The following is a 22,828-nucleotide window of genomic DNA, read 5'->3' on the forward strand; positions in this document are numbered from 1 at the left end:
ATTAGTAAAATTACTTGGTTTTCTCTGCTAACTTGTTAACTGGGTAAAAACAAAAAGGGTAACTTATATTTATATTAAACACCTTTTTAAACTGAGGTTCCATTTCATTTGCAAACCCAGAGGATGATATGCTGAACTAGAAGCCAAAAGGTTCTGGGAAGCAGATAAAGTTACAGAAATACACATGCTGTCTTTATTAAATTGACATAACCAAATGCTTAACTGATTCCTAAGTTGTACTGCATAAACTGTTTTAATATATATTTAAATGCAGCCAGAAAATTTATCTCTTGAAACGTGCAGAGCATTGTTCTAAAATATCTTCAAATAGTTTGTACAGGGGACAAATATATTTTTTTTCCTGGGATGTACATCTTTCTGAGAAATATTTTAGTGGGTGTTATCTTTTTAAAAACCGAATTAACTATTTAATCAGGTAAATAACTACACCTAACTTCTAAAGTCGTTTTCTGTTTGCTACTGCACATTCTTAAAACACCCACTGTAGCAAATATACTGCTTGTTTCCATTTGCTCACCACAATGCTGATTTTCTCAAAAATTGACAAATTGCCATGAATGAAAATAACTTTAAAAATACAGTTTTCAATTTCAGTGTTTAAATTTCTTCTGCATTTTGGGGCTCTGGGCTCCCTAAATGATTTACTTCACTTAATAAGGACACATAGATATTTGGGTGTGTGTATAAAGCACAAGTAAACATTTCATCTCGCTGTGAGAAATCTAACACCACACTCTGAGCAACACAAAGGAACATGTCTGCTCAAATTGTGTTAGGACGCAGATCGTTTTTGCAAATGTATCCAGTGACAAAATAGCCTCTTCCCACATCATCTGTGGAATCTGCTGTATTTGATGCCTGTTAGGCAGGGCCCTTGCTTAATCTCAGATATGCACACTGGCCAAAACAACAACTATAATAGAACTGCAGAAGGCTCTCCCTTAAAATATAAATTAAGTTGGCCCTCTAGACTGTAAAAAGAGAAACTAACTGTAGTAAACAACAGTAGCAAACTGTAAATAAACTGTAGTAAATAACAGTTGTACAAAAGCTAATTTCTTCTTGTGCAACAAACAAAGCTTGCTGGTTTCCATGGGGACTGACTCCCCCCCCCCTTTGCTGTTGTTTGAATCTAAGTTGCCAATAGTTGAGGTTAGAAGAGGCACTTAATTTTATTTCAGAATCAAATGGGAGGTTTGTTAATCGTAGAATACTGTATACACCATGTATATATGTATTGCTTGCATCTAATCCTCTCTCAATGCCTGCCAATGCACATTTAAGATCAGCTGCAAATTATGCACACAGATTTCTGTATAAATATGCTTCTCATGTTGTTGACTGAGCTGGCATTCCTTCTTCAGATCCTGTGATCTGAATCAGGTTTAGAAGTCCCTCTCAGGAAAAAGGGTGAATGGGATCTTTAAAAAAACTTGATCTAAAGAGAATAGGTAGTTTGTGGCCTCCTTGCTTCCACTTTCCTAGGTATTTACTGTTTCTCAGGTAATTCCTGATACAGTGAGATGAGAAAAATAATTTGAACCCCTGAAATGCATTTATTGAAAGCACTGTGGGTAATTAGAAGCAAAGACTAGATTGGAAAGAAAATGTTCGCGCAGTTTAGCACTGGAAACTGGAGGGGAACACCAGCAATACCCCAAAGACTCCACAGCCTCTAACACATTTTGGTTAAACAAGGCCCCTTTCTTCCCTCTGGTGGGTGGTTGTCTAAGGCTGTGATCCTCCATGCCCTAGCTTGGGAGGAATTCACACAGAACTTGGTGAGAGTTATTTTTGAGTAAATGTATATAGGATTGCAGCACTGCAGAAGAGGGAGAGAGCAAAAGCTAAGCATTGTTCACCTAACAATTTATTTAAAAGACAACCATCACTAAGTTTTTCCTTTCGTTTTGGAGCTCAGGGCCGTAGTGGCCTGGGAGGAGGGAGGGGAGAGAGACACAAGCTCTTAGCTTTTAGCCTCAGCTTGACCACAGGGTTAGTTAAAAAAGAACAGGAGGGGATCACGTGCTTTTTGCGGGCTGTAGCTGTTTTGAACACATTGTTCTTTTTTTGGGGGGGGGGGAGAAGGGTAGAGAATGTGGAGGGAGAGGCTACCTTTTGTTCTGTAGAGATCTCCATTCCCTGAAATAATCTAATCCTCCTTTTTTTAATATGTTGTAGTTTTTTTTATTTCAGTGTGAATAAGAGAATTTAAAAAACCCAAAACAAATTTATTTATTATAATTTACAGACTGCAAATGCAAATATTTTCTGAGTGCTATGCAGTATATTAAAAATGAAACAAAACATAAAACATGTGAAGGAGAATAATCTGTGTCTAGCATAAAAATAGATCTGGACACCAGTGGTGTACATTCTGAATATGTTAGATCTTTGTGAAACTCCACGAAATGTGGCAAAAGGTGCTGAGGACTCAGGCATTCGAGGTGGAAGTGACATTGAATTGCTCCTTTATTAAGAACAACAAATAGTCTTGTAGCACTTTAATGGCTAACCAATTTGTAAGAGAGCCTACTACTTCATCCAATGTGTGAAATGCCGTCCTCATTATGTGCGCAGCCCCTGTGGGGTAGTGGTTCAAGTGTTGGACATGGGGTGGGGAGATCTGGGTTCACATCCCCACTCATACATGAGCTTCACTGGGTGAGCCCCTGCGCCAGCTACTCTCTCGCAGCCCAAAGTTGCTATGAGGATGTACATTCTCCCTCTGCCTATTGACCCTTGGCATAAGACCCCTCCCTCTGTTGCTTAAGCTTCTTATTTCAGTAAGCCTGTCCGGACATATAATTTAGCTATCTATATTGTGAGATGTTGTGATGAAGGTTTTATCATGTGCACCACTTAGAGAGCTGTTTGATTATCTGATATGCAAAGCTTCCCAAATAAATACATACTACTACTACTACTTTAAAATTATATTGGCATAAAAGGAGAGGGACGTCTAAGGAACGAAAAGCACTAACAGTTCAATCCCAAGTGTGTTTATTCAGAGGCACTGCACAGATTTTGCTGGGGTCTCATCCAGTCTGGAACACCCTCCTTCCTACACTCTGTTCACGAGGCAGAAACTGAAAAGCTTTAAACACCTCCTACAGACCCATCTATTTAAACAGGCATTCCCGGGCTTACAAGGTTCACTACACGCTTCTGTTTTATTGTCTATTGATATTAAACTGAATGTTCCGTTGATGGGTTCTCTGTTCTTTCGGACGTATTTCTTTGTATTCTTGGTTTTAAATGCTGTATATACAATTATTTTCATTTACATATTAAGCAGTAAATGTAAAGCCATCTTCATTTAAATCTCTAACTGGAGATTTTAATAAGTCTGTACTGTAATCATAAAGATGACAAAATGTTTGGCACAACTTAGTAAGTTTATGATTACAGCCTTATTAAAATATCCAGTTAGAGAATTTTAAATGAAGATGGCTTTACATTTTTACCTTGGGAAGTAGCATCAAAAACTAAGTTTTTAAAATGTCATCATCATCATCATCATCATACACGAGGGAAACGTGGTTTCAAATCTCTCTTCCGCCACAAGGTTGTGAATGAAGCTGCTGAAAACTTTGCAGAATGCTTATATCATTGCACAGAACGATGTGCCGCCCAAAAAAAAGTTGTTCTTCCTCCAAGATGCGCGGACGGGGCTGGATTTCCTTGGGCTCCTATTGGCCAAGTGGGCTCAACTGGAGGACACAATTAATTATGCTGATTGTGTTGGGGAGCGGATGTGCTCCTCCCCCTCTTCTTCATTTGGCTGTCTGGCAAAAGGGGACGCCTCGGGTGGTGGTCACATGACATTGTCTTCGCGCCACTTTCGTAAATCTCTCTTCTTTTTTTCAATAGCAGCCTTTTGCACCAGGACTTAAAGGTAACGTGTTTATCTTCCTCTCTTAGTCTTTCCAGCAGAACAAGCGGGGAGGTGGTACAAAGCACGCGCGCACCTTTGATTTTAAAGCGCCTTCCTTCCTTTGATCTCTGGCGCTTCCACGTACTTTGCAGCTTCCTCCCTGCAAATCTGTGCAAAAGCGGCTGCAAAATCCAGCCTTTTGCAAAGGCCGCCTCTTTCGTGTGAAAAGCCACCTGTAGGAGTGGGAGTGAGCGCGTGCACACAATTTTGCGCGTGGATCTGCTGGCTTTGGGGGGCGCGGGATCGTGCTTTTCTTTGCAAAGTCCGTTCTTACGAGTGCAGCCGCCCAAGGTCCGGCGGGGGGGCAGCGGCGGCGGATACCACTTTTGCAAAACTCGCACGACGCTCATGGCTGCCGTCTCCGGATCTCCAGCAAGCGCAGCAACAATGCCTTTCTTTGCGCAGGGTGAGGGCGCGAGATCCTCCCAGCGCCCCCTCCATCCTTTGCAAAATCCTTCCCTTTGTCCTGGGATCCTTCCCTTAAAAAAAAAAAAAAAGAGCAGCCCGGCTAGATGGGAGGAGAGTGAGGGGTGTTAAATAGTTTTTGCGCGTGCACGCGTCCGAGGGGCGCATCGCTTCCTTCTGCAGGTTCCCACCCGCCCCAACAAAAAATAATCATTTAAAAACGTTATTTCCTTGCATCTCTTAAAAGACGCATTGTTGCTCGTGCACATGGCGGGGGTCGGGGGGTGGGTGGGAAGGGAGGTTTCCCCTCTTTCTCTGGGGGGGAGGGGAGCAAGAAGAACGTCTGCCCCGCTGCGCATGTGCTTTCCCGCGAGGTATGCCGGGGCTTGTAGTTCCCTGGCAGGAGGCTCGCAGCACCACGCGCTGGAGGCGAAGGAAGCGGTGCGCCCGGGACTCGAGGAGTCCTGGTTGCAGCCACCGCGCACGCACGCACCGCGCACGCAGGGGAGGCAGCCGCGCACCCGGTGTCTTCGTCGTTCCGCCGCCCCGAGCATCTCGCCTGCGGGGTAACAGCGCAAAGGGTGCGCAAACTTTTTTGGGAAGGCGGGGGGAGGGAGGAGGAGAGCTGGGCTGGCGCACCGACGTTGCCGCCCGCGTCTGCAGCCCAGGCATGGAGACAAAGGGGCCCCTGGCCGCGGAGGCGCCCTCCTTTCTCTCGCTCCGGCTTTGGGTCAGGGGCGGGAGTTGCATCGTCCTGCGGAAGGAAGGCAGGCAGGGATCGGCGCCGGGAAACTTTTGCAAACCAAACGCTGTACAGCGACAGTCCCCGAGGAAGTTTATAATTATCTATTTTAGCATTGCGCGCTTCGGAGTTTGCAGGGCGGCAGGAGCGAGATCGAGCCTTCCTGGGGGCAATGCGATGCGCCCGTCACCTCTTCAGAGTCAGAGGGAGCTCGTGCATGGTGTGGCCTTTCATTTTTCGGCTGGGGGGGCCGAAGAAAGGAAGGCGCAGTGGAAGTTTGCAGCGGGGATCGGCGGGGTTTGATTGCAGGGGCGGGGGGGTGCGAGGGGGGCTCTCCTGAGCTCAGCCGCGCGGGCGGTTGGTGGGTTTCGCAGCCTCTTAGCCCGCGTGGGTTCGCGCGAGTGAGCTGCGGGCTGTCGAGGCGGGGGAGGCCGGGCTTGGCGCGTTTTTGGCACTTTGAATAGCGAGCTCCCTTTCCCACAATGCCTCGGCGGCCCCTTTCTCTTTAATCGCAGCACGAGGGGCGCAAGCCCGGGCGCGCGCTGTTCTTGCCCTCCGTCCCCGTTTGCACGTGGTGGGCTTGGAGGAAAGGGCTACGGATGCCCCCCCACCCCTCGAAAAACTTTCCAAGCTCTCCCAGGAACTAGCGGTGAGAGCCCCTCATAATGAATCTGCCCCTGTCCGCATCGTTTAAGGACCTGGCCAGATGCGGAGGGGGCTGCAAAGGGGCAGGTTGCCTGACCTTTTAATTCCCTTCCCCTCACAGTTTCCTTAACTTCTCAGATCGTGAAGCTTCAACATTTTTGAAAGCTGCAAAAGCTTTTTATTTCTTTATTGCAGTTTGATTTGGGGGTGGGGGGGGAGGAAAGAAGGCAGAGTTGATGTATTTTTCGTTTAGATTTTCTGTTGATTCATTATGCGAATCTTTGAAGGAAGCCCAGAAACGCAGCTCAATTAACCTTAGTAGGGTGTACAATTATGAATCTTGCTTGATTAATTCAGGCAGCCTTTTCAAAGGATTGAGCTTACTCTTGCTTGGGTGTGTTGCAGCTATTGTTGGAATTATGCACTTTGTCAATATTAAAAAGAACAAATTTAGCAGCATTAAGAGGGCAGAATGCTACTTGTGGGGTGAAGAGGAGTTTGTGATTGGGTTTATAATCTCCCTAAAATGCAACTCCCCTTCATTGATCTGTAGACTTCATATTCTCTAAGCAGAACCTACAGGATTGACCGGAGGTTGGTGTTTTGGATCTGAGAGTGGCTTGGTCTTTGGCATCATCTTTAATTATTGTATGCAAGAAACTTTATAATCTTTTCAGAAGAAGCAATTCCGTATCTCCATGTTGTAGGGAAAATATTAGAAGTGTGCAGTGATGCTATATAGCTAAAATGTAGTGCAGAATAATTCTGAATTTCTTCTTCTTTGCCTTGACTCCCACTTCTCTGAAGAAGATGGTGAAACTGAGGCTTGGAGAGCACAGGCATAACTTGGAATAAAGGCTGGAAAAGGTGCCTGTGAAGCCTTGAACAAAAGATATTTGGCTTGTACTAAACTTACAATGAAAGTGGAAGCTTTCATCTAGTTCTTTTTGCAAAGAAACATCTAACTATAAATGGGCATGTTCCAAGACAAAGCGTGTTTGCATTTTGGCACAGCTTAATGACACGATTGCCAGTTCAATGATTATAATATAATATCAGTACCTGCCATTTGCCCCTAAGGAAGGCACAAGCTTACAACTGTTGCTAACCATTATAAGCTGTTCTAGACAATGAATAAATGGGTCAGGAGAAGGAGACTCTGATTAGGAAGCCAATTGCACAGGGCAGTTTCATGGGATTGCTGCAGATAGGACCTGGTCACAGTGAGTTTCATGCAGGAGTGGGGATTTGAATCCTAGCCTAAAATAACATTCAGGACTCCAGAATGATTTGTAAACCTGGTTTATCTCCTGTGAAATGTATAAATAACAACTCAACTGGAAACCTTGAGTACCACCACCCTATATTTTTCTCCTGGTAACAGTTGTTAAAAAAACAGCAAGGGGTCTGCTGCTGCAGGACCAGTTGCACTCGAAAATCAGTTGCTGATAGAGAGGAGAAGGTCAGTCAAAGTGTGATGAGCTGCCTGTTGATACAGTGGTACCTCTGGTTATGTACTTAATTCGTTCCGGAGGTCTGTTCTTAACCTGAAACTGTTCTTAACCTGAAGCACCACTTTAGCTAATGGAGCCTCCCGCTGCTGCCGCGCCGCTGGAGCACGATTTCTGTTCTCATCCTGAAGCAAAGTTCTTAACCCGAGGTATTATTTCTGGGTTAGCAGAGTCTGTAACCTGAAGCGTCTGTAACCTGAAGCATCTGTAATCTGAGGTACCACTGTACTGAGCTCAGACCCTTGATTAACTGCTTGCAACCAATTTCTTGCAAATTTCCCTTTTACTGAAAATTTGTATTTGGGTGGGGGAGAGGGTCTTTGAGAGTTTATTGGGCATTTTTTTCTTAGTGCAAGTTAGTGCTAACTTAGTTCTGTTTTTCTCTCTTCTCTCACCCTCCCTTTTTTTTATTAAAAAAACCTCAACAGTTATTCCCTGGAATAGAGCAGCAATGGTCCTTCGGACAACCAACGGATGCCAGTTTATCAGTGTTTGCAGAAGAATTTTGCAGCAAGGAAGTTTCTGAGTCTTCTGCATTCTGCATGAGCCGTCAGTGGTGCAAAAGTGCTTATAGTGCAGGTAGTATTTCATCACCTACTGCAGTTTTTGCACTTCAGCATCACTGTGGCAGTCTGTGTGATGGCTGCCCCCCCCCCCTCAGGTGGAGGAGCAGGCTGGCCCTCTTTCCCTTTCCATCTGCCTGGGGATACTCTAAGGCTGTTTGTGCTAAGGTGCATCTAGTGCAGTGAGTGGAATAGCTTAGAATCTCCTGCCCTGGATGCGCCTTCTGGCACACGCAGCTGGCAGTGAGTCTTGACTGAGGTCACAAGGACAGCAAGACAGCTGCCTCTTTCAGAATGCCTTGTGCACAACCAGAAGCCTTTAAGTCAACCTTGCAGAAAATGTGGGAGTGCAGCATTACTCCACCAGTGGAAGCACTGTTAGAAACTCAGGTATATAAGCCAGGTGCCAAATGGCTCCTTAAACCAGGGTTACACTCTCCAAAACGGAATGCCTAGTTGCCATTTTGGGGCCAGTCAGCTTGAAAGTCGTATTTTTCAACTGTTTGGTTCCTGAAATTCATGCTGATTGTGCAGATAAAATAGAATGGATAGAATTTTACAGGATGGGGTGAAAACAGGGAAAATCCAAGGATCCCCGGGCATTGTGGAGATGGCAGGTGCCATTCTGGTGCCCAGTCATCTTCACTTGGTTGCAAGTGGCCAGTAGCCAGATGGAAAATGTGCCTGGTGAATTCTGAATGCTGAATGAAAGGTTATTGAAAAGAGTGGAGTGGGGAACCTTTGGCACTCCAACCTGCTGGGTTCGAAACCACATCTGCCCCCTACCCGATATGCACCACGTTCTCAATTTTCTTGCAGAACAACAACTGCCTAATAGAAACTGTAAGCAGTAATTGCTCCTCTCCACATATCCCGTAGAAATGCACCTTAACTTGCAAACTGCGTCCTGGACCCTGTTTGGTTTCTCTGTGGCTTCTGTAGATTGACTGTATTTCTACCCCACCTTTCCTCCTAGGAGCCGAAGGTGGTGCACATGGCTCTCTTCATTTTGTCCTCACAAGAACTCTGTGAGGGAGGTTAGGCTGAGTGACCGTGACCAGCCCTGGGTCACCCAGTGAGCTTGGTGGCTGAGTGAAGGTTAGTCCAAAACTCTAACCACTGCACCACCATGAGCTCTCCCTTTTTATTGCTCGCCTCTGAAATGGTTACGGAGGGCTGATTTTTTTTAAAAAAGCATTCTTTTATTTATGTTTGTATTTTTGTGTGATGTTTTGCATGGTTTTATGCAATAAACTGGGAACTTGGTATTGCAGACCTTTTATATCTGAGCTGCTTCAGCCCCTTGGGAGTTTTGCAGTAACTCAGACTCTTCACCAGCTTGCCTAAATTCTATTGGGTGTGCATTTTTCTTTTTTAAATCAGGTATGCCTAGCTTCTCAGGAGTATGAAAAGTTAATGGTATTTGGATACCACCTGCACTTTCTGATACAACAAATGCTGTTTCGTTTATTTAAAGATTTATATTCCAATTTAAATTTAAATTGGTTTACAACAATAAATTGCACAATATACAAAATTTAAAACCAATTAAACCTCCAAAATTTTAAACTTAATGAATCTAAAATCTGTTTAAAAATAAATAAACATAAAACATCTGAGAACCATTTAGGGATCAAAAGTCTCCTGAAACAAAACAGTTCTGACCAGGTGTGTGAAACTCAGGGGTGGTGCCTGCTTAACTTCTTGTGGGAGGACATGCCATAACTTTGAACCCACAACACCGAAGGCTTGATTCTTCATTGACATGAGGACAATGGGCTTGGCTCAGTGACCAGTGCCAGATCTTTTAACCTTGGCGCCATGCGTTGGTGGAAGCATGTTCACGTCATCTGCACCAGCTGAAGCCCCACATAGAACCCACATGCAGTGCATTGCAATAATCCAGTCTAATATCCAGTGGGATAGCAAAAGTCATTTTTGGTGTTGCAGTGTAGGTTACCCAACTCTGAATCGAAACAATTTTGCCCCTTTCACTTGATATTTTATTTAATGAAATTTATATATCGTTTAATTGTTGCAAAACCTTGCCTTGTAACATAGGACGCTACCTTAATGCTGCCCCAGTCCATTGGTCCATCTAGCTCAGCATTCTCTACACCGACTGGCAGCAAAGGCTCTCTGGGGTTTCAGGCAGGGGGTCTGTCCCAGCCCCACCTGGAGATGCCCTTGGGGATCGAATCCGGGGCCTTCTGCATGCAAGTCAGGTGCTCTGCTGCTGAGCTGTGGCCTTCAAATACGTGGACATATGAAAATGGAAACAGTAATGTTGCCTGGCAGAATTCACCAACATATCCCATATAAAGCTGAAACAGATCCATGGTTTAGGGTGTTTAAATTCAAGTCTGCAAAACTCTTTCCATAATTCATATGGGGGAAAGCACAAATAGCTAAAGTGTGCTTTCTCCACTCTTAAAAAAACCCTTTGGTTCATTTCAAGATGCATAGGGTGAGGACTTAAAACACATCACTGCCCATTTAGGACAGGGATAGGGAAACCTGTGATTTTCCTGCACCACAATTCCCATTATCCCTGTTACTGGCTACACTGAGTGAGGCATAAGGGAGCTTAGATTCTATCAACATTTAGAGGGCCACAGGTCCCCCAAAATTGATTTTGAAGGCTTACTGATAGGAATTGCCAAGCACAAGAGCTCTTGACAGTAGAACTCACAGGTAGGCAATGAACCTGAGTGTTGAAAGATTCAGGATACATAGAAGTCTTAATTCACACAGTACGTAGTTACCCACCTCCCGGCAGGAGGCAGGGATGGCCACCCCCTTGGATGGCTTTGAAAGAGGCTTGGATAAATCTATGGAGGGAGGAGAGGGCTGGAGGCAGCAAGGCTTCTTGGCTGGAAACCATGGGAGGGCTTCCCATGGGCTGGACTGGATGAGCCATTGGCCTGTTCCAGAAGTCACTCTTGTGTTCTCAGGTTTAGGGCTCAGTGCTCATCTAGCATCCTGTTTGCCACAGTGCTCAGGCAGATAGGCTTCCATGTTCGACGCTAGCTTTTAAAAGTGCCTTGGCATCTTGGGAACACAGGAAGACCTTTTCACCAAGTCAGGCAAAAGGCCCACCCAGCTCACTATGGTCTGCATTGAGTAACAGGCTTTCCTCAGTTTCAGACCTGCTCCTTCCGAGCCCTGCCTGGTGATTTTTTTCTGTTCATAAAATTTACTCCCTTGTAAAAAAAAAACAACCCAAAAACCTCAGAAGTGAATTACAAAAAAATGTCATAAAATTTTCAATAAAAACAGTTAAAACAGCTACAGTGGTACCTCGGGTTACATACGCTTCAGGTTACAGACTCTGCTAACCCAGAAATAGTACCTCAGGTTAAGAACTTTGCTTCAGGATGAGAACAGAAATCGTGCAGCGGCAGCAGGAGGCCCCATTAGCTAAAGTGGTGCTTCAGGTTAAAAACAGTTTCAGGTTAAGAACGGACCTCCAGAACGAATTAAGTACTTAGCCCGAGGTACCGCTGTAGGAGAAGGGGACGACAGAGGACGAGATGGTTGGACAGTGTTCTTGAAGCTACCAGCATGAGTCTGACCAAACTGCGGGAGGCAGTGGAAGACAGGGGTGCCTGGCGTGCTCTGGTCCAGGGGGTCACGAAGAGTTGGACACGACTAAACAACAACAGCACCACTGTACTAAAAAAATTATGTGATAAGTGAAACGCCAGATTAAAATACATGTCTGCGTGTCTGGGCAAGTTTGTCTAAACAAAGCCTTAGCTGAGAAGACTAGTGGAGTCACCTACTTGTTGTCAAGAGGCAGGGTGTTCCAAAGGGTGGTTCTATAGCGCCAAAAGAGTGATTAATGACAAATGGCAGAGATTTGAACCTGGGACCTGTTGCATCATGCTGGTTCAGTAGGGACTAATGCAGATGGGTGCTGTTGACTTTTGCTTTGTTCTTGCCCTTGCTAAGCTTGAGCCTCCCTATCCAAAATGCTTTCCCGAAGGATTCCCAGCCATCTCTGCTTCGTCTTAGCAGTGGCAAAGTGCTCATAGTGCAGGTAGTTGTGCATCCGGATCTACTGTAATATGGGCACTTACAGTACTGTTAGACACCAAACACCACGTTGGGGCCGATGCGGGGCAGAGGAGCGCCTGAGAAGACTGTGTGCTGATCTACAGTCCGTTTTGCAGGTTTGCATCCCAGCTTGGTGTCCATTGCTGTGCAAATCCATGCAAAACTGACGGTGGTGGTGTGAGCAGAGAGGAGCTCCGTCCCCCCAGGGCTGGGAGGGAAGAGATGGGACAGGCTTTTCCCCCTGTCCCCTTTATTCTCGATTTGCTTTCAAAGGCAGCTTTAGAAAACTGGCTTCTCCCTGGGTTGGGATTTGTTGCATTACTTGTGGGTTCTCTGGACAGTATTGCACTTGTCCCGGCCTGTGGAGAGGGTGAGAAATTCTTCGGGAGCAGAAGGGTAAGAGGGAGGAGAGGACCGGGAGCCCGTGTTCTGCTGTTGTCGGGTGGATTACGATGCAATTTTGATTAGACTAGCAGGACAAAAATTGCACGGTATCCATCTGTAAACCGCAGGACCTTTGGTGTTCTCTAGTCTTCTCTAGGGTGGAAGGGGGAAGAGGCGTTGAGGGCTGTCCTTGGAGAGAGGCTTGAATGTGTTTGACAGCCAGTGGGATGTAGCGGTTGGGGATCCCGGCTAGGATCTGGGAGACCTGGATTCAGATCCCTTCAACCATGAAACCCACCGGTGGATGTATCCTAGGGCCAGTCACCACCTCTCATTCTACCCTACCTGCAAGGTTTGTTGGTGGGGATTAGGTGAGGAAGGGGGAAGACCTTGTATGCCACCTTGAGGTTCTTGGAGGAAAAGGTGGGATATAAATCCAATAAAAAAATAACAAATTGCAGCAATGGCTGTGCTGCTGCTGAAATATCAGGAATTTGTAAGACTGCTGCATGTGGTTATTTGTTGCAAAAAATAAAGTGGAGATTAAAAAAAATGGTTTCTGCCTGTTGAATTTGAGCTGGGATCTTGTGCCTCTTCAGTCCTAGCAAATCAGTAACTTTGAAGCAGGGGGTAGCTTACCAAACCAAAGGGCGCCATCCCTAAAGCTTTCCATTCTCCCAGAGTAGGTGATGTTGAATGAGGGATGGAGGCAACAGAAACTTTCTCCTGCTGACGTCTTTGATTCCATGTAGTTGGTGGCTGCATGTGTTCTGAAATGCTGATATTTTTAGAAATCAAAACCCCCTCAAGAGGAGAGCTGCACAGAAAGAAAGAAAACCTTCCATCGGCTTTATGCAACCTGGTGCCCTTAAGATTTTTAGGCTCCAGTGTATCCATTCTTCCTGGCTGCTGGCCCTGGTTGCAGGGGCTGATAGGAGTTGGGAGTGTTCTTGGAACAAGAGCACTGCATTGATGTCCAGCAGAAGTGAAGGTGTTGAAAAGAACAGTCAGCCTGTGCTGCTTGAGACTTGCTGCTGCATGATGCTTCTTTTTCAGTGCAGTCATCATAGGCAGGCTGCTGAAGAGTTCTGCAGAATCTGAAAGCTTGTGGATTTCTTTAGCAACTACAGCACTGATGTTTAAGATGGGTTTACTCTGTCATTGCAGCTTGGGCTGCTGGGGAACCACTTGCCTATAAATCACACAGGCTTATGCAGAGACATTTCCTTTGGCTTTAGACATGCATAGAAAGTAACCAATGTTCTCAGAGGAAAAGCATGCTTCCAGAATCCGACCTGGAAGAGGAGAACTGGGGGGGGGGGGTCCACCCTCTATCAGGCTTGCTGAAGGCAGACACATTCTTTTTTCTTTTACATCTTTTCACATGGAGGCTATTGGGGCATATACTATATTACCACATATTCTCATTGGTCCTAATAAAGGTTCTAGGTTCCTGACAAGGGTGATGCTCTTCCTAGGTGGCACAGTGCATTCTACCATTTCGGGACTATTCCTTGTGGAGGTTGCCATCTCAAGCCACTGGAAGATTAAAAATGAAGGTGCCAAGATGTGATAAACCTCGCAGAGGACTTTGCAACGGTGGCACAATGCCTTTCACTGATCTAGCAGAAGTTTGCCAGTTTTGGAGAAGGTGCAAGTAAATTCTTTGAATTCGAAATGTCCTGCATCTTTAAATCTGTTGTGTTAACTGACAGCTGCAATTGTTTGGCTGCTTGCCAACCATTTAATCATTCAATTTGTATGGTTCCCCCGATACCCGCAGGTCTCAAGAGGTTCACAGGATGCACAGCTCTGCTTGCACCTTTGCCACCTTTTTCATTTTGGTGACACACTTTTTAGACATTCATCATTTTGCAACACAGTAATTCAGTGTTACTAGCAACCCAGCAGGTTTCGGGAGAAGCGAAGGGAGCGATTGTGCAACACATCTACACACAGCATTGCGACACAGTTTGGAAAGCTCTGCTTTAAACAGCCTAGCAGTAAAGAAAATGCCCAAGCAGAATGGCAGTTGCAGTGACTGGTCATTGTGTGTCCTGTTTGTGTAAGCACCCACCTGTCAATAGGATATGCCTTCATTAACTGATAGAAGTAAACATTTTTAAAGTATTTTATTTTTAATTTCTCACTTTCCTCCTAAAGAAGCACCAGGGCATTTAAAACAATATGATAAAAAACACACACTTTAAAACGGAAATGAGAGACCTCGTACCAAATATAAATAACTTACTAATAGAAGAGTGGGGGGGGGGGATTCAGACTCCCGGATTTGAAAATCTACAAGGCCTCTTGCCTCTGCTGGATCAAAGAATGGATTTCATTGGACAATACTGATATATTAGATCTAGAGGGACAACAATAGACATGGGTGGCATGCCTGCCATTTAGATAACAAGACAAAGGTACAAGACAAATGATTATGAATCATATAATTGGGAACTCATTAATAAACTCATTGGGAGGAAGTATAGTTTATTAGGACCCAAGACCCCTTGGTGGGCAGCACCACTTGAAATGATTTCAGTTAAAAAGAAAAACGGGGAAAAATTGGAGTTACTTATAAAGACCTAAAAGAAGAACAAGGGACAGCTAAAGCTGAAACCTTAAGAACTTAAACAGTATTGTACCAGCTGGTTACAATATTACAAACTTAATGATAAATTCATCTCTGCATGAGTCCAAGAGTCCAAATTTCAATCAGAATTTCTGAATAGTTCTAAGAAGAATCTATCAAAAATGTATAACATTACTTGAATGGGAATTAAAAGATGAGCAGATTAAAGAAATGATTAAATGGGGACAGGATTTTGGTTACGCGATTTGGCTAGACAAATGGGAAAAGCTTTGGAAAACATACCAATTTTACCACCTGTTACACTATTAAAGAATATATGAAGATGTGTTACAGGTGGTACATGACTCGTTAAATTAGCAAAAGTTTATAAATTACCATCAAATTTGTGTTGGAGATGTAAAGTATCAGAAGAATCACTCTACCACTTGTGGTGGGATTGTACCAAAATAAAAATATTCTGGAATAACATATATGAGGAATTGAAAAAAATGGTTAAAGTAAATTTTGGTAAGAAACCAGAAGTGTTTCTCTTAGGGATAGTCTCAAATGACAGTCCAAAAGATAAAATTAGAATCTTTTTGTATGCTACAGCTGCCGCTAGATTATTGGTTGCTAGAAATTGGAAGTGTGAAGAAATACCCTCAGTGATAGATTGGCAACTTGAATTTTATGAATTGGCAAAAATGACAGCAATAATCAAGACAATCCAACTAGAATCTTAGAAAGAAATGGAAATGTGTTGATGACTACATGACACAAAGATGTTCCAACAGTAATTTATTGATAAGTATAGATTAATCTCATAAAGATAAGATTTATGAAATGAAAGAAGGAATTTTGAATGTGCTAGATAATAAATATAAACACAATAGTAATATTATAAAATAGAATTAAAGATGCCATGCACAGGGGGGAGAGAAGTCACAAGGGAATATGTGGAAAGGGAAATGTGTATAAATACTTGACTAATATGAATACAGTGGTACCTCGGGTTAAGTACTTAATTCGTTCTGGAGGTCCGTTCTTAACCTGAAACTTCTTAACCTGAAGCACCACTTTAGCTAATGGGGCCTCCTGCTGCCGCTGCACGATTTCTGTTCTCATCCTGAAGCAAAGTTCTTAACCTGAAGCACTGCTTCTGGGTTAGCAGAGTCTGTAACCTGAAGTGTAGGTAACCTGAAGCGTAGGTAACCCGAGGTACCACTGTATGTAATTTGTAATGTTAAAGTTGAAGAATGTGTTTTGTTTATAATACCTACAGTATTTGAATATGTGTGTATATGTATAAATAAATAAATAAATAAACAGAGGGAAATAAATATGAAGGCTGCATCTATTACATTTTAAATAGCAAACTTCTGAACTGGGAATTGGAAGGAAGATGTAACATTGTTTAAAATAATGAAAGATGCCTTACAAGTGCGTTTTCCCTTCAAGGTCTCTTTCCTTTCTGCCACACGATGGCAGTCTATTCCTAGAAAACTCATCGCAGTGTTGAAATGAAAACTTGAGAACAGCCTTTCTTGACCTTGGGTTCCCACATGTTGAACAACCTTTCCCACTGAAAAAGACACGGCAATAACTGCTTCTGGCCCTTACGGGACACGGTTCTTCTTCTTCACAGTTCTTCTTCTTCTTCTTCTTCTTCTTCTTCTTCTTCTTCTTCCTCTTCCTCTTCTTCTTCTTCTTCTTCTTCTTCTTCTTCTTCTTCTTCTTCTTCTTCTTCTTTGATCCCTCGTAGCTGAGTAAAATTATCTTCTATAAGCACTGTTTTAACACTGAGTCCGTAAGTGACTGGAGGCCAATTCGTGATCCCCACGCCCTTCCACAGTGGGGACATTGGTTTCCGGGCGGAGTTGATCACGGTGTGGATGTGCCTTCCTTTCAGTACGTTTCTCCCGTGCATCCTTGTGTGGTTCCCACGGTCGGAGAGAAGTAAAAACGGACACCAACCAGAGTATAACCTGAAGCGAAGTGGCTTAAGAAGCAAAACCTTTATTTGGTATAAAGCAAACTGCTATAGCATAAGGTTACCAGACAACCCTGTTTCCTGGGGACAGTCCCTGGATTTACAAATCAGTCCCCATACAAAATCCATTGACATCGAAAAGTCCCTGGATTCATTGAAAAATATCGTAACCGTACTATAGCAGGGTCCTACCTAATCCAGCAGGGAGAGGCAAGACCCCGAACAAAAGAAGACATTGACTTTTAAAAGTTTTCCCCATATCCCAGAATACAGTTCAGACATCATCATCAATACATCATTGCTACATCACTAATTTGTCACACAAGGGGAGGTCCAGGGGTTGTAACCTGAGTTTCAGGTACCTGCCCCTCCCTCCTGACAGTCATCAGACACCCATTGATGATAGAAAACAAAGCTATTTACCCTCGAGCTAAGTAAATCACAGTCTCTTTGTGTCCTGGTCTGAATCCATTCCTGGTTCACCACATCACCTTTGTGATTGTTGTGGGTGGACACCTGGACTTGACTCTCTCTCTAGGGCGAAGTTCACTGAATACGTGACTTGATGCCTTGGGATCCTTGGCATCTAGAGTCATATTTCCCAATCCCTTTTCAGAGTGGAACAAAAGTGGAATGGAGAAGATCTGTTGGAACGTTGATTTTTAGTGAATTTATATTAGTTTATCTTAGTCTGCAACCATCTGCAAAATGCCTTGACCTAGACAGGAAGTAATTAGTAAAAGTTCCTACAGTGAAGCATTGCTGGCTTGGTAAGATTTTCTCCCTTGACAAGAACGGGTAGAATGGAAAGGAGTGCGATGTAAGGCTGCAGTACCAGTGATTTGTACCCCAAGTGGCGCTGGCTGCTAACTTTTGATTGGCCAAAGCTTGACAGATCATTTTGAATACAGTGTTTTGCACTAGCGGTCTACCCACATTATTGAATCAGTGGCACTATTGTGATCATTTGGTGTACGGGGGCCGTGTAATAACAAAGTTATTAATATCAGCCTTACCTTAGGATAAGAGCAGGTAAGTGTTCATAACAAGCATACCATGAGGCAACTCGTGGTTTTCTTGTGTGTAAAGCCTGCTGGAGGCACTAATTGTTTTTCCTGTTTGGAACAAGTCTGGGCATATCCTAGTGTTTTGCATAACCATTTATCTCAGGCTTAAGCCCACATCCTTGCTGATAGGGGTGTGAATAAAATGTGTGTTTTTTCCTTATCACTGCCCTGCTGGTTGTTATTTTGTCTTGCTTGTGTGACTCTTTTAACAGAAACAATGTTAAGGAGTACAGGCATGGCTACAAACACATTAGAATCTATGGGTTTGATTCCCTGCAATAAAATAGGACCTTGGACCATAGTGCAACTGTTCTTCCGATGGCATAACTGAACATTACCATACAAAATTCCAAAAGGTCAACCCTCCCCCCTTCCCTCTGTTTAGAACACCATCATCTATAGCTAGCAGGGGCAGCAGTCAGGGATGATAGCAGTAGTAGTCCAACAATACAGTGGTACCTCGGGTTACAGACGCTTCAGGTTACAGACTCCGCTAACCCAGAAATAGTACCTCGGGTTAAGAACTTTGCTTCAGGATGAGAACAGAAATTGTGGCAGCAGGAGGCCCCATTAGCTAAAGTGGTGCTTCAGGTTAAGAACAGTTTCAGGTTAAGAACAGACTTCCAGAATGAATCAAGTTCTTAACCCGAGGTACCACTGTATCGGTTGAGAGATGCTGCCTTAGAGCAAGTGGGGAAGGAGTGAGCTAGATGGAACTCCCATGTACTACATAATTTTATAAACTTCTCTCGGTCTCCTATTGCCTTTTCCATGAAAGGTCTCAAATGCTGCAACCTTTAGTCATCATCTGAGATTCCATATGCCAAAGGAGCAGGCTTTCTTGATGGGGATGACCTAGTTTTGGAACCCACTCCCTTCAAAGGTGTACCTGACATCTGGTTTACAAGGTGTCTTTATTTACATTTCAGTGTGTCTCCTTTGCAATTTTACCTGTTGCCTTTTAATATGTTGCTATCACTTCCCCATTTGTGTCAGCAGAAACAGCTATTTATTTTGTCTTGCCAGCCCACCTGTTCTGCATGAAGGTCACAACTTTTTCTCACCTGCCTTTCCCTTCTGTCATATGGACACATTTTGACTTTCAATTGGCTTCTTGGCAACTATTTTTCAAGAATAGTACCTAGAAGGCCTTTTGCAGAAGCTTTCCCAGATAGCCTGATAATGCAAGGGTCATCATTTGGAATCATAAGCTGTCAGTTTGCATTTCTTAGTGCAGAAAGTACTGATCTCATGTGTAAATATCTTTCCTATTCTTTCTTATTCTGTTTAATTCTAGAAGCTACTAGAAGCTCTTTGTGAGAGAAGCAGAGGCAGAAGGTTCTAGATTCAGGTAGGTAGCCGTGTTGGTCTGATGCAGTGTGTATATATACGTGTGTGTGTGTGTGTGTGTGTGTGTGTGTGTGTGTGTATTTGTCCAGTAGCACCTTAGAGACCAACTAAGTTTGTTCTTGGTATGAGCTTTTGTGTGCATACACACTTCTTCAGATACAGTGGTGCCTTGCAAGACGAAAAGAATCCGTTCCGCGAGTCTCTCCATCTAGTGGTTTTTTTTGTCTTGCGAAGCAAGCCCATTGACGTATTAGCGGATTAGCGCTATTAGCGGCTTTTAGCGGCTTTTAGCGGCTTATCGGCTTAGCAGATAAGCAGATAAGCGGCTTAGCGGCTTAGAAAAAGGGCGGGGGGGAGGGGAAAAAACCGCAGGAACTCGCAAGACATTTTTGTCTTGCGAAGCAAGCCCATAGGAAATTCGTTTTGCGAAGCGCCTCCAAAACGGAAAACCCTTTCGTCTAGCGGGTTTTTTGTCTTGAGAGGCATTCGTCTTGTGGGGCACCACTGTACACTGAAACAGAACTCACCAGACATTTATATACAGTGAGAGGGTGGGGAGGGGCCCCACAGTATGCCAAAATCTTCATGGCAGATTTGGAACAATGCTTCCTAAACTCCTACCCACTCAAACCTCTCTTGTACCTGCGATACATTGATGATATTTTTATTATCTGGACACATGGTCAGCAGACCCTGGACACCTTCCACCAGACATTCCATGACCTTCACCCCACGATCAACCTAACAATTCATTGCAATTCCAATCTATGCAAGAAATACATTTTCTGGATGCTACTATAAAAATACAGGGTGGGCGCATAGACACCACTTTATACCGAAAACCAACTGACTGACAAACATATCTACGTGCTTCCGCTCCCATCCCAAACATACCAAACAGTCCATTGTATATAGCCAGGCACTACGTTACAGCCGCATCTGTTCCAACTCTACAGACAGGGATTCTCACCTAAGAGATCTACAGCAAACCTTGGAACTAAAATATCCGCCAATGGAGATGGAGATGGAGAACTCCTTAAAAACTCTACTCTCAGATCAACAAACTCTCAAGGTATGCACTGACTTCCTAAGAGAGCCATTTCCTGTTTTCAAGCTTTCTATTACAGATGGAAGTGAAGCTTCTCCAAAGAACTTAATATTGGGTTACAACATTTTATGTCCCCCCCCCCTCACCTTTTCCCCAATCTGCTCCAGGCAACATGCATGTCTTCCTCCACCTCCGTTTTATCCTCACTGATAGTAAGTGGCCCAAGGTGACCCTGTGAGCTTCATGGCTCAGTGGGGGTTTGAACCTTGATCTCCCTGGTCCAAAGCCAGTACTCAAACCCAGGCGTTGGGAACCTCTGCCCCACAGGTCAGATCAGACCCAGCAGGGCTCCCAGGTTGGCCCTCAAGGCTGCCTTTCCTCAAGCCGTCCCACCTGTCCCACACCCAGCGTCATATGTGATACGGGATCCGGGGCAGACAGACGCAGCCGGAAGGGACCAGCCAGAAGCTCAAACTGTGTTCCTGGTTGTTCTTTGAGAGTGCCGCTCGGCAAGCCCCACTGGCATCAGCGGCACTCAGGAATTCTCCCATTGGCTTTGTCCAGTTGCAGGCATGGTTTTGAATTCATTTTTGCTCTGTGGGCAAAGTCTTTCATAATGACCGTCAGGTGATTGACAGGTAGGTGGCTTCATCCATCCAGCAGAGCCACATCTACTCTAACCAACAAATTTAAATGACACAAGTTCAGCTCATTGCCATTTTGAATTAGTACATCTTATGAGCTTCAATTATCACAGCAATTAATGGTGTGTGTTGTGCTACGCTTTAGACAAAGGCCCAGAGGTCTCTACCCACAAATGGTCATTCTCTTCTGAACAATGGTTTTGCCTTCTGGTTGTATCTAATAATAACAGATGTCTTGAAAACGTGTACTTGATTGCAGCCATTTTTATTTAAATAGGCCAACTACCGGTATTTTTTTCTCCAACAGACACAAAGTCTTCAGTGTCCGGTCCACTAACACAGCAACAGACAAGTTTTAAGCAGCAATCTTGATATTTTGTGGACCCTGTGGGCAAGCCTATAAGGATGACTTGTTCACTTTTTCACTTCAGCACACTTATTTAAAAGAAGAAATAAAAAACATTTGCACAGATATTTCTGTTGTTGAAACGGAAGTCATCTAAATTGAGATGTGTGTGAGCTCATCATGACAAGCTGTAGTTGATCCCTGAGCTGGCAAAAGCTGGTACAGTGGCACCTCGGGTTAAGAACTTAATTCGTTCTGGAGGTCTGTTCTTAACCTGAAACTGTTCTTAACCTGAAGCATCACTTTAGCTAATGGGGCCTCCTGCTGCTGCCGTGCCGCCAGAGCCTGATTTCTGTTCTCATCCTGAAGCAAAGTTCTTAACCCGAGGCACTATTTCTGGGTTAGCGGAATCTGTAACCCGAGGTACCACTGTATAGTGGTCAGCATGCTGGAATTTGGATCAGATGGCCTGGATTTGGGTTATTATGATTACAGCCCTGTGCACTGTTCCGTGGAGAGTTAGCTCCATTTAACTCGGTGCTTGCTTCTGAATAACATAGGCTCAGCTTGTAGAGCTTTAAACAAAGGTCTTCAGCCAGCAAGCAGTCTTGCAAAGTGTTAAATGGTTAGCATGAAGCAGAAATCCCGTTAAAGGAAGTCTCTAGCCTCTGCTCAAATATTTTCCCATTTCCTCTATGCTAGCTTTGAAAGCCTTGTTATCACCTCAGTCACTTGCCACAGCAAGGAGAATCCATCAGTTTCCCCTGCCAGTTCATGCAAGAGATGGTCTTGAATATCCCAGCATCCCCTTCACAAAGAGGAGTTCCATGTGTGCGCATTGATGAACGCATAGGGCCCTTCACATAGCTGAGATGGGACTGAGCTATCCAGCATGATCCCCCCATGTATTCTCAAGTGAACCCCCTATTACACGACAGGTATTAGCCTCTTGTGCATGCTACAAACACTTTTCCTGATGTTAAACCCGTGGTAGAAAGCTGTTGTCCTGAGTGTTTGTCTGGAATGACAGCTCCACTGATACTGGTTCATCCTTCCTCTAAAGAAGTAAAAATATGTGAAGTCTAAATCTGAGATAAGACAGCCAACTCAAGGTTACCAAGTGGTGAGTTACGCAGCACATGTTCGCTTCCAGGGTCCCGTTGGTAAGCCCGCCATAGACAAAACATATGCATATTTTTTAAAGTTTCTAGATCAGTGGTTTCCAAACTTCCATGGATCACTTGACAATTGCTGATAGTCTTTGTGGACCATTTAATGGCTTTTCTGCCTTTTGTAGCAATTGTAACATGCTGCGATGAGACAATGTATGATCTTTAATTGCATTTTTATTATTGCTTTTATTTCTTGTGTTTCATTGCACTACAGTTTGCATTCCATAGAACTCAAATAAACTACAGTATGAGAAATAAAAGAAGCAACAACAATTACAATTAAAAATTAAGTGAATATTAAGGCACACCATCTGAATGAAGCTCATGGACCACAGTTTGGGAACCTCTGTCCTAGATAATAATGTATGA

The 22,828-nt window shown here is 44.0% G+C and overlaps 1 long non-coding RNA gene across 1 annotated transcript; it reads left to right on the forward strand.

Annotated features, from left to right (window-relative positions):
• The first annotated feature begins 6,185 nt into the window (after positions 1–6,185).
• LOC309334280 lies at positions 6,186–9,097 on the forward strand. The gene is made up of 2 exons (XR_014152978.1): positions 6,186–7,840; positions 8,801–9,097. It is a non-coding gene; the product is annotated as an uncharacterized lncRNA (long non-coding RNA).
• The last annotated feature ends 13,731 nt before the right edge of the window (positions 9,098–22,828 follow it).

This window comes from Podarcis erhardii, assembly GCF_964252035.2.
Source record: "Podarcis erhardii genome assembly, chromosome: Z".
Classification (NCBI taxonomy): domain Eukaryota; kingdom Metazoa; phylum Chordata; class Lepidosauria; order Squamata; family Lacertidae; genus Podarcis; species Podarcis erhardii.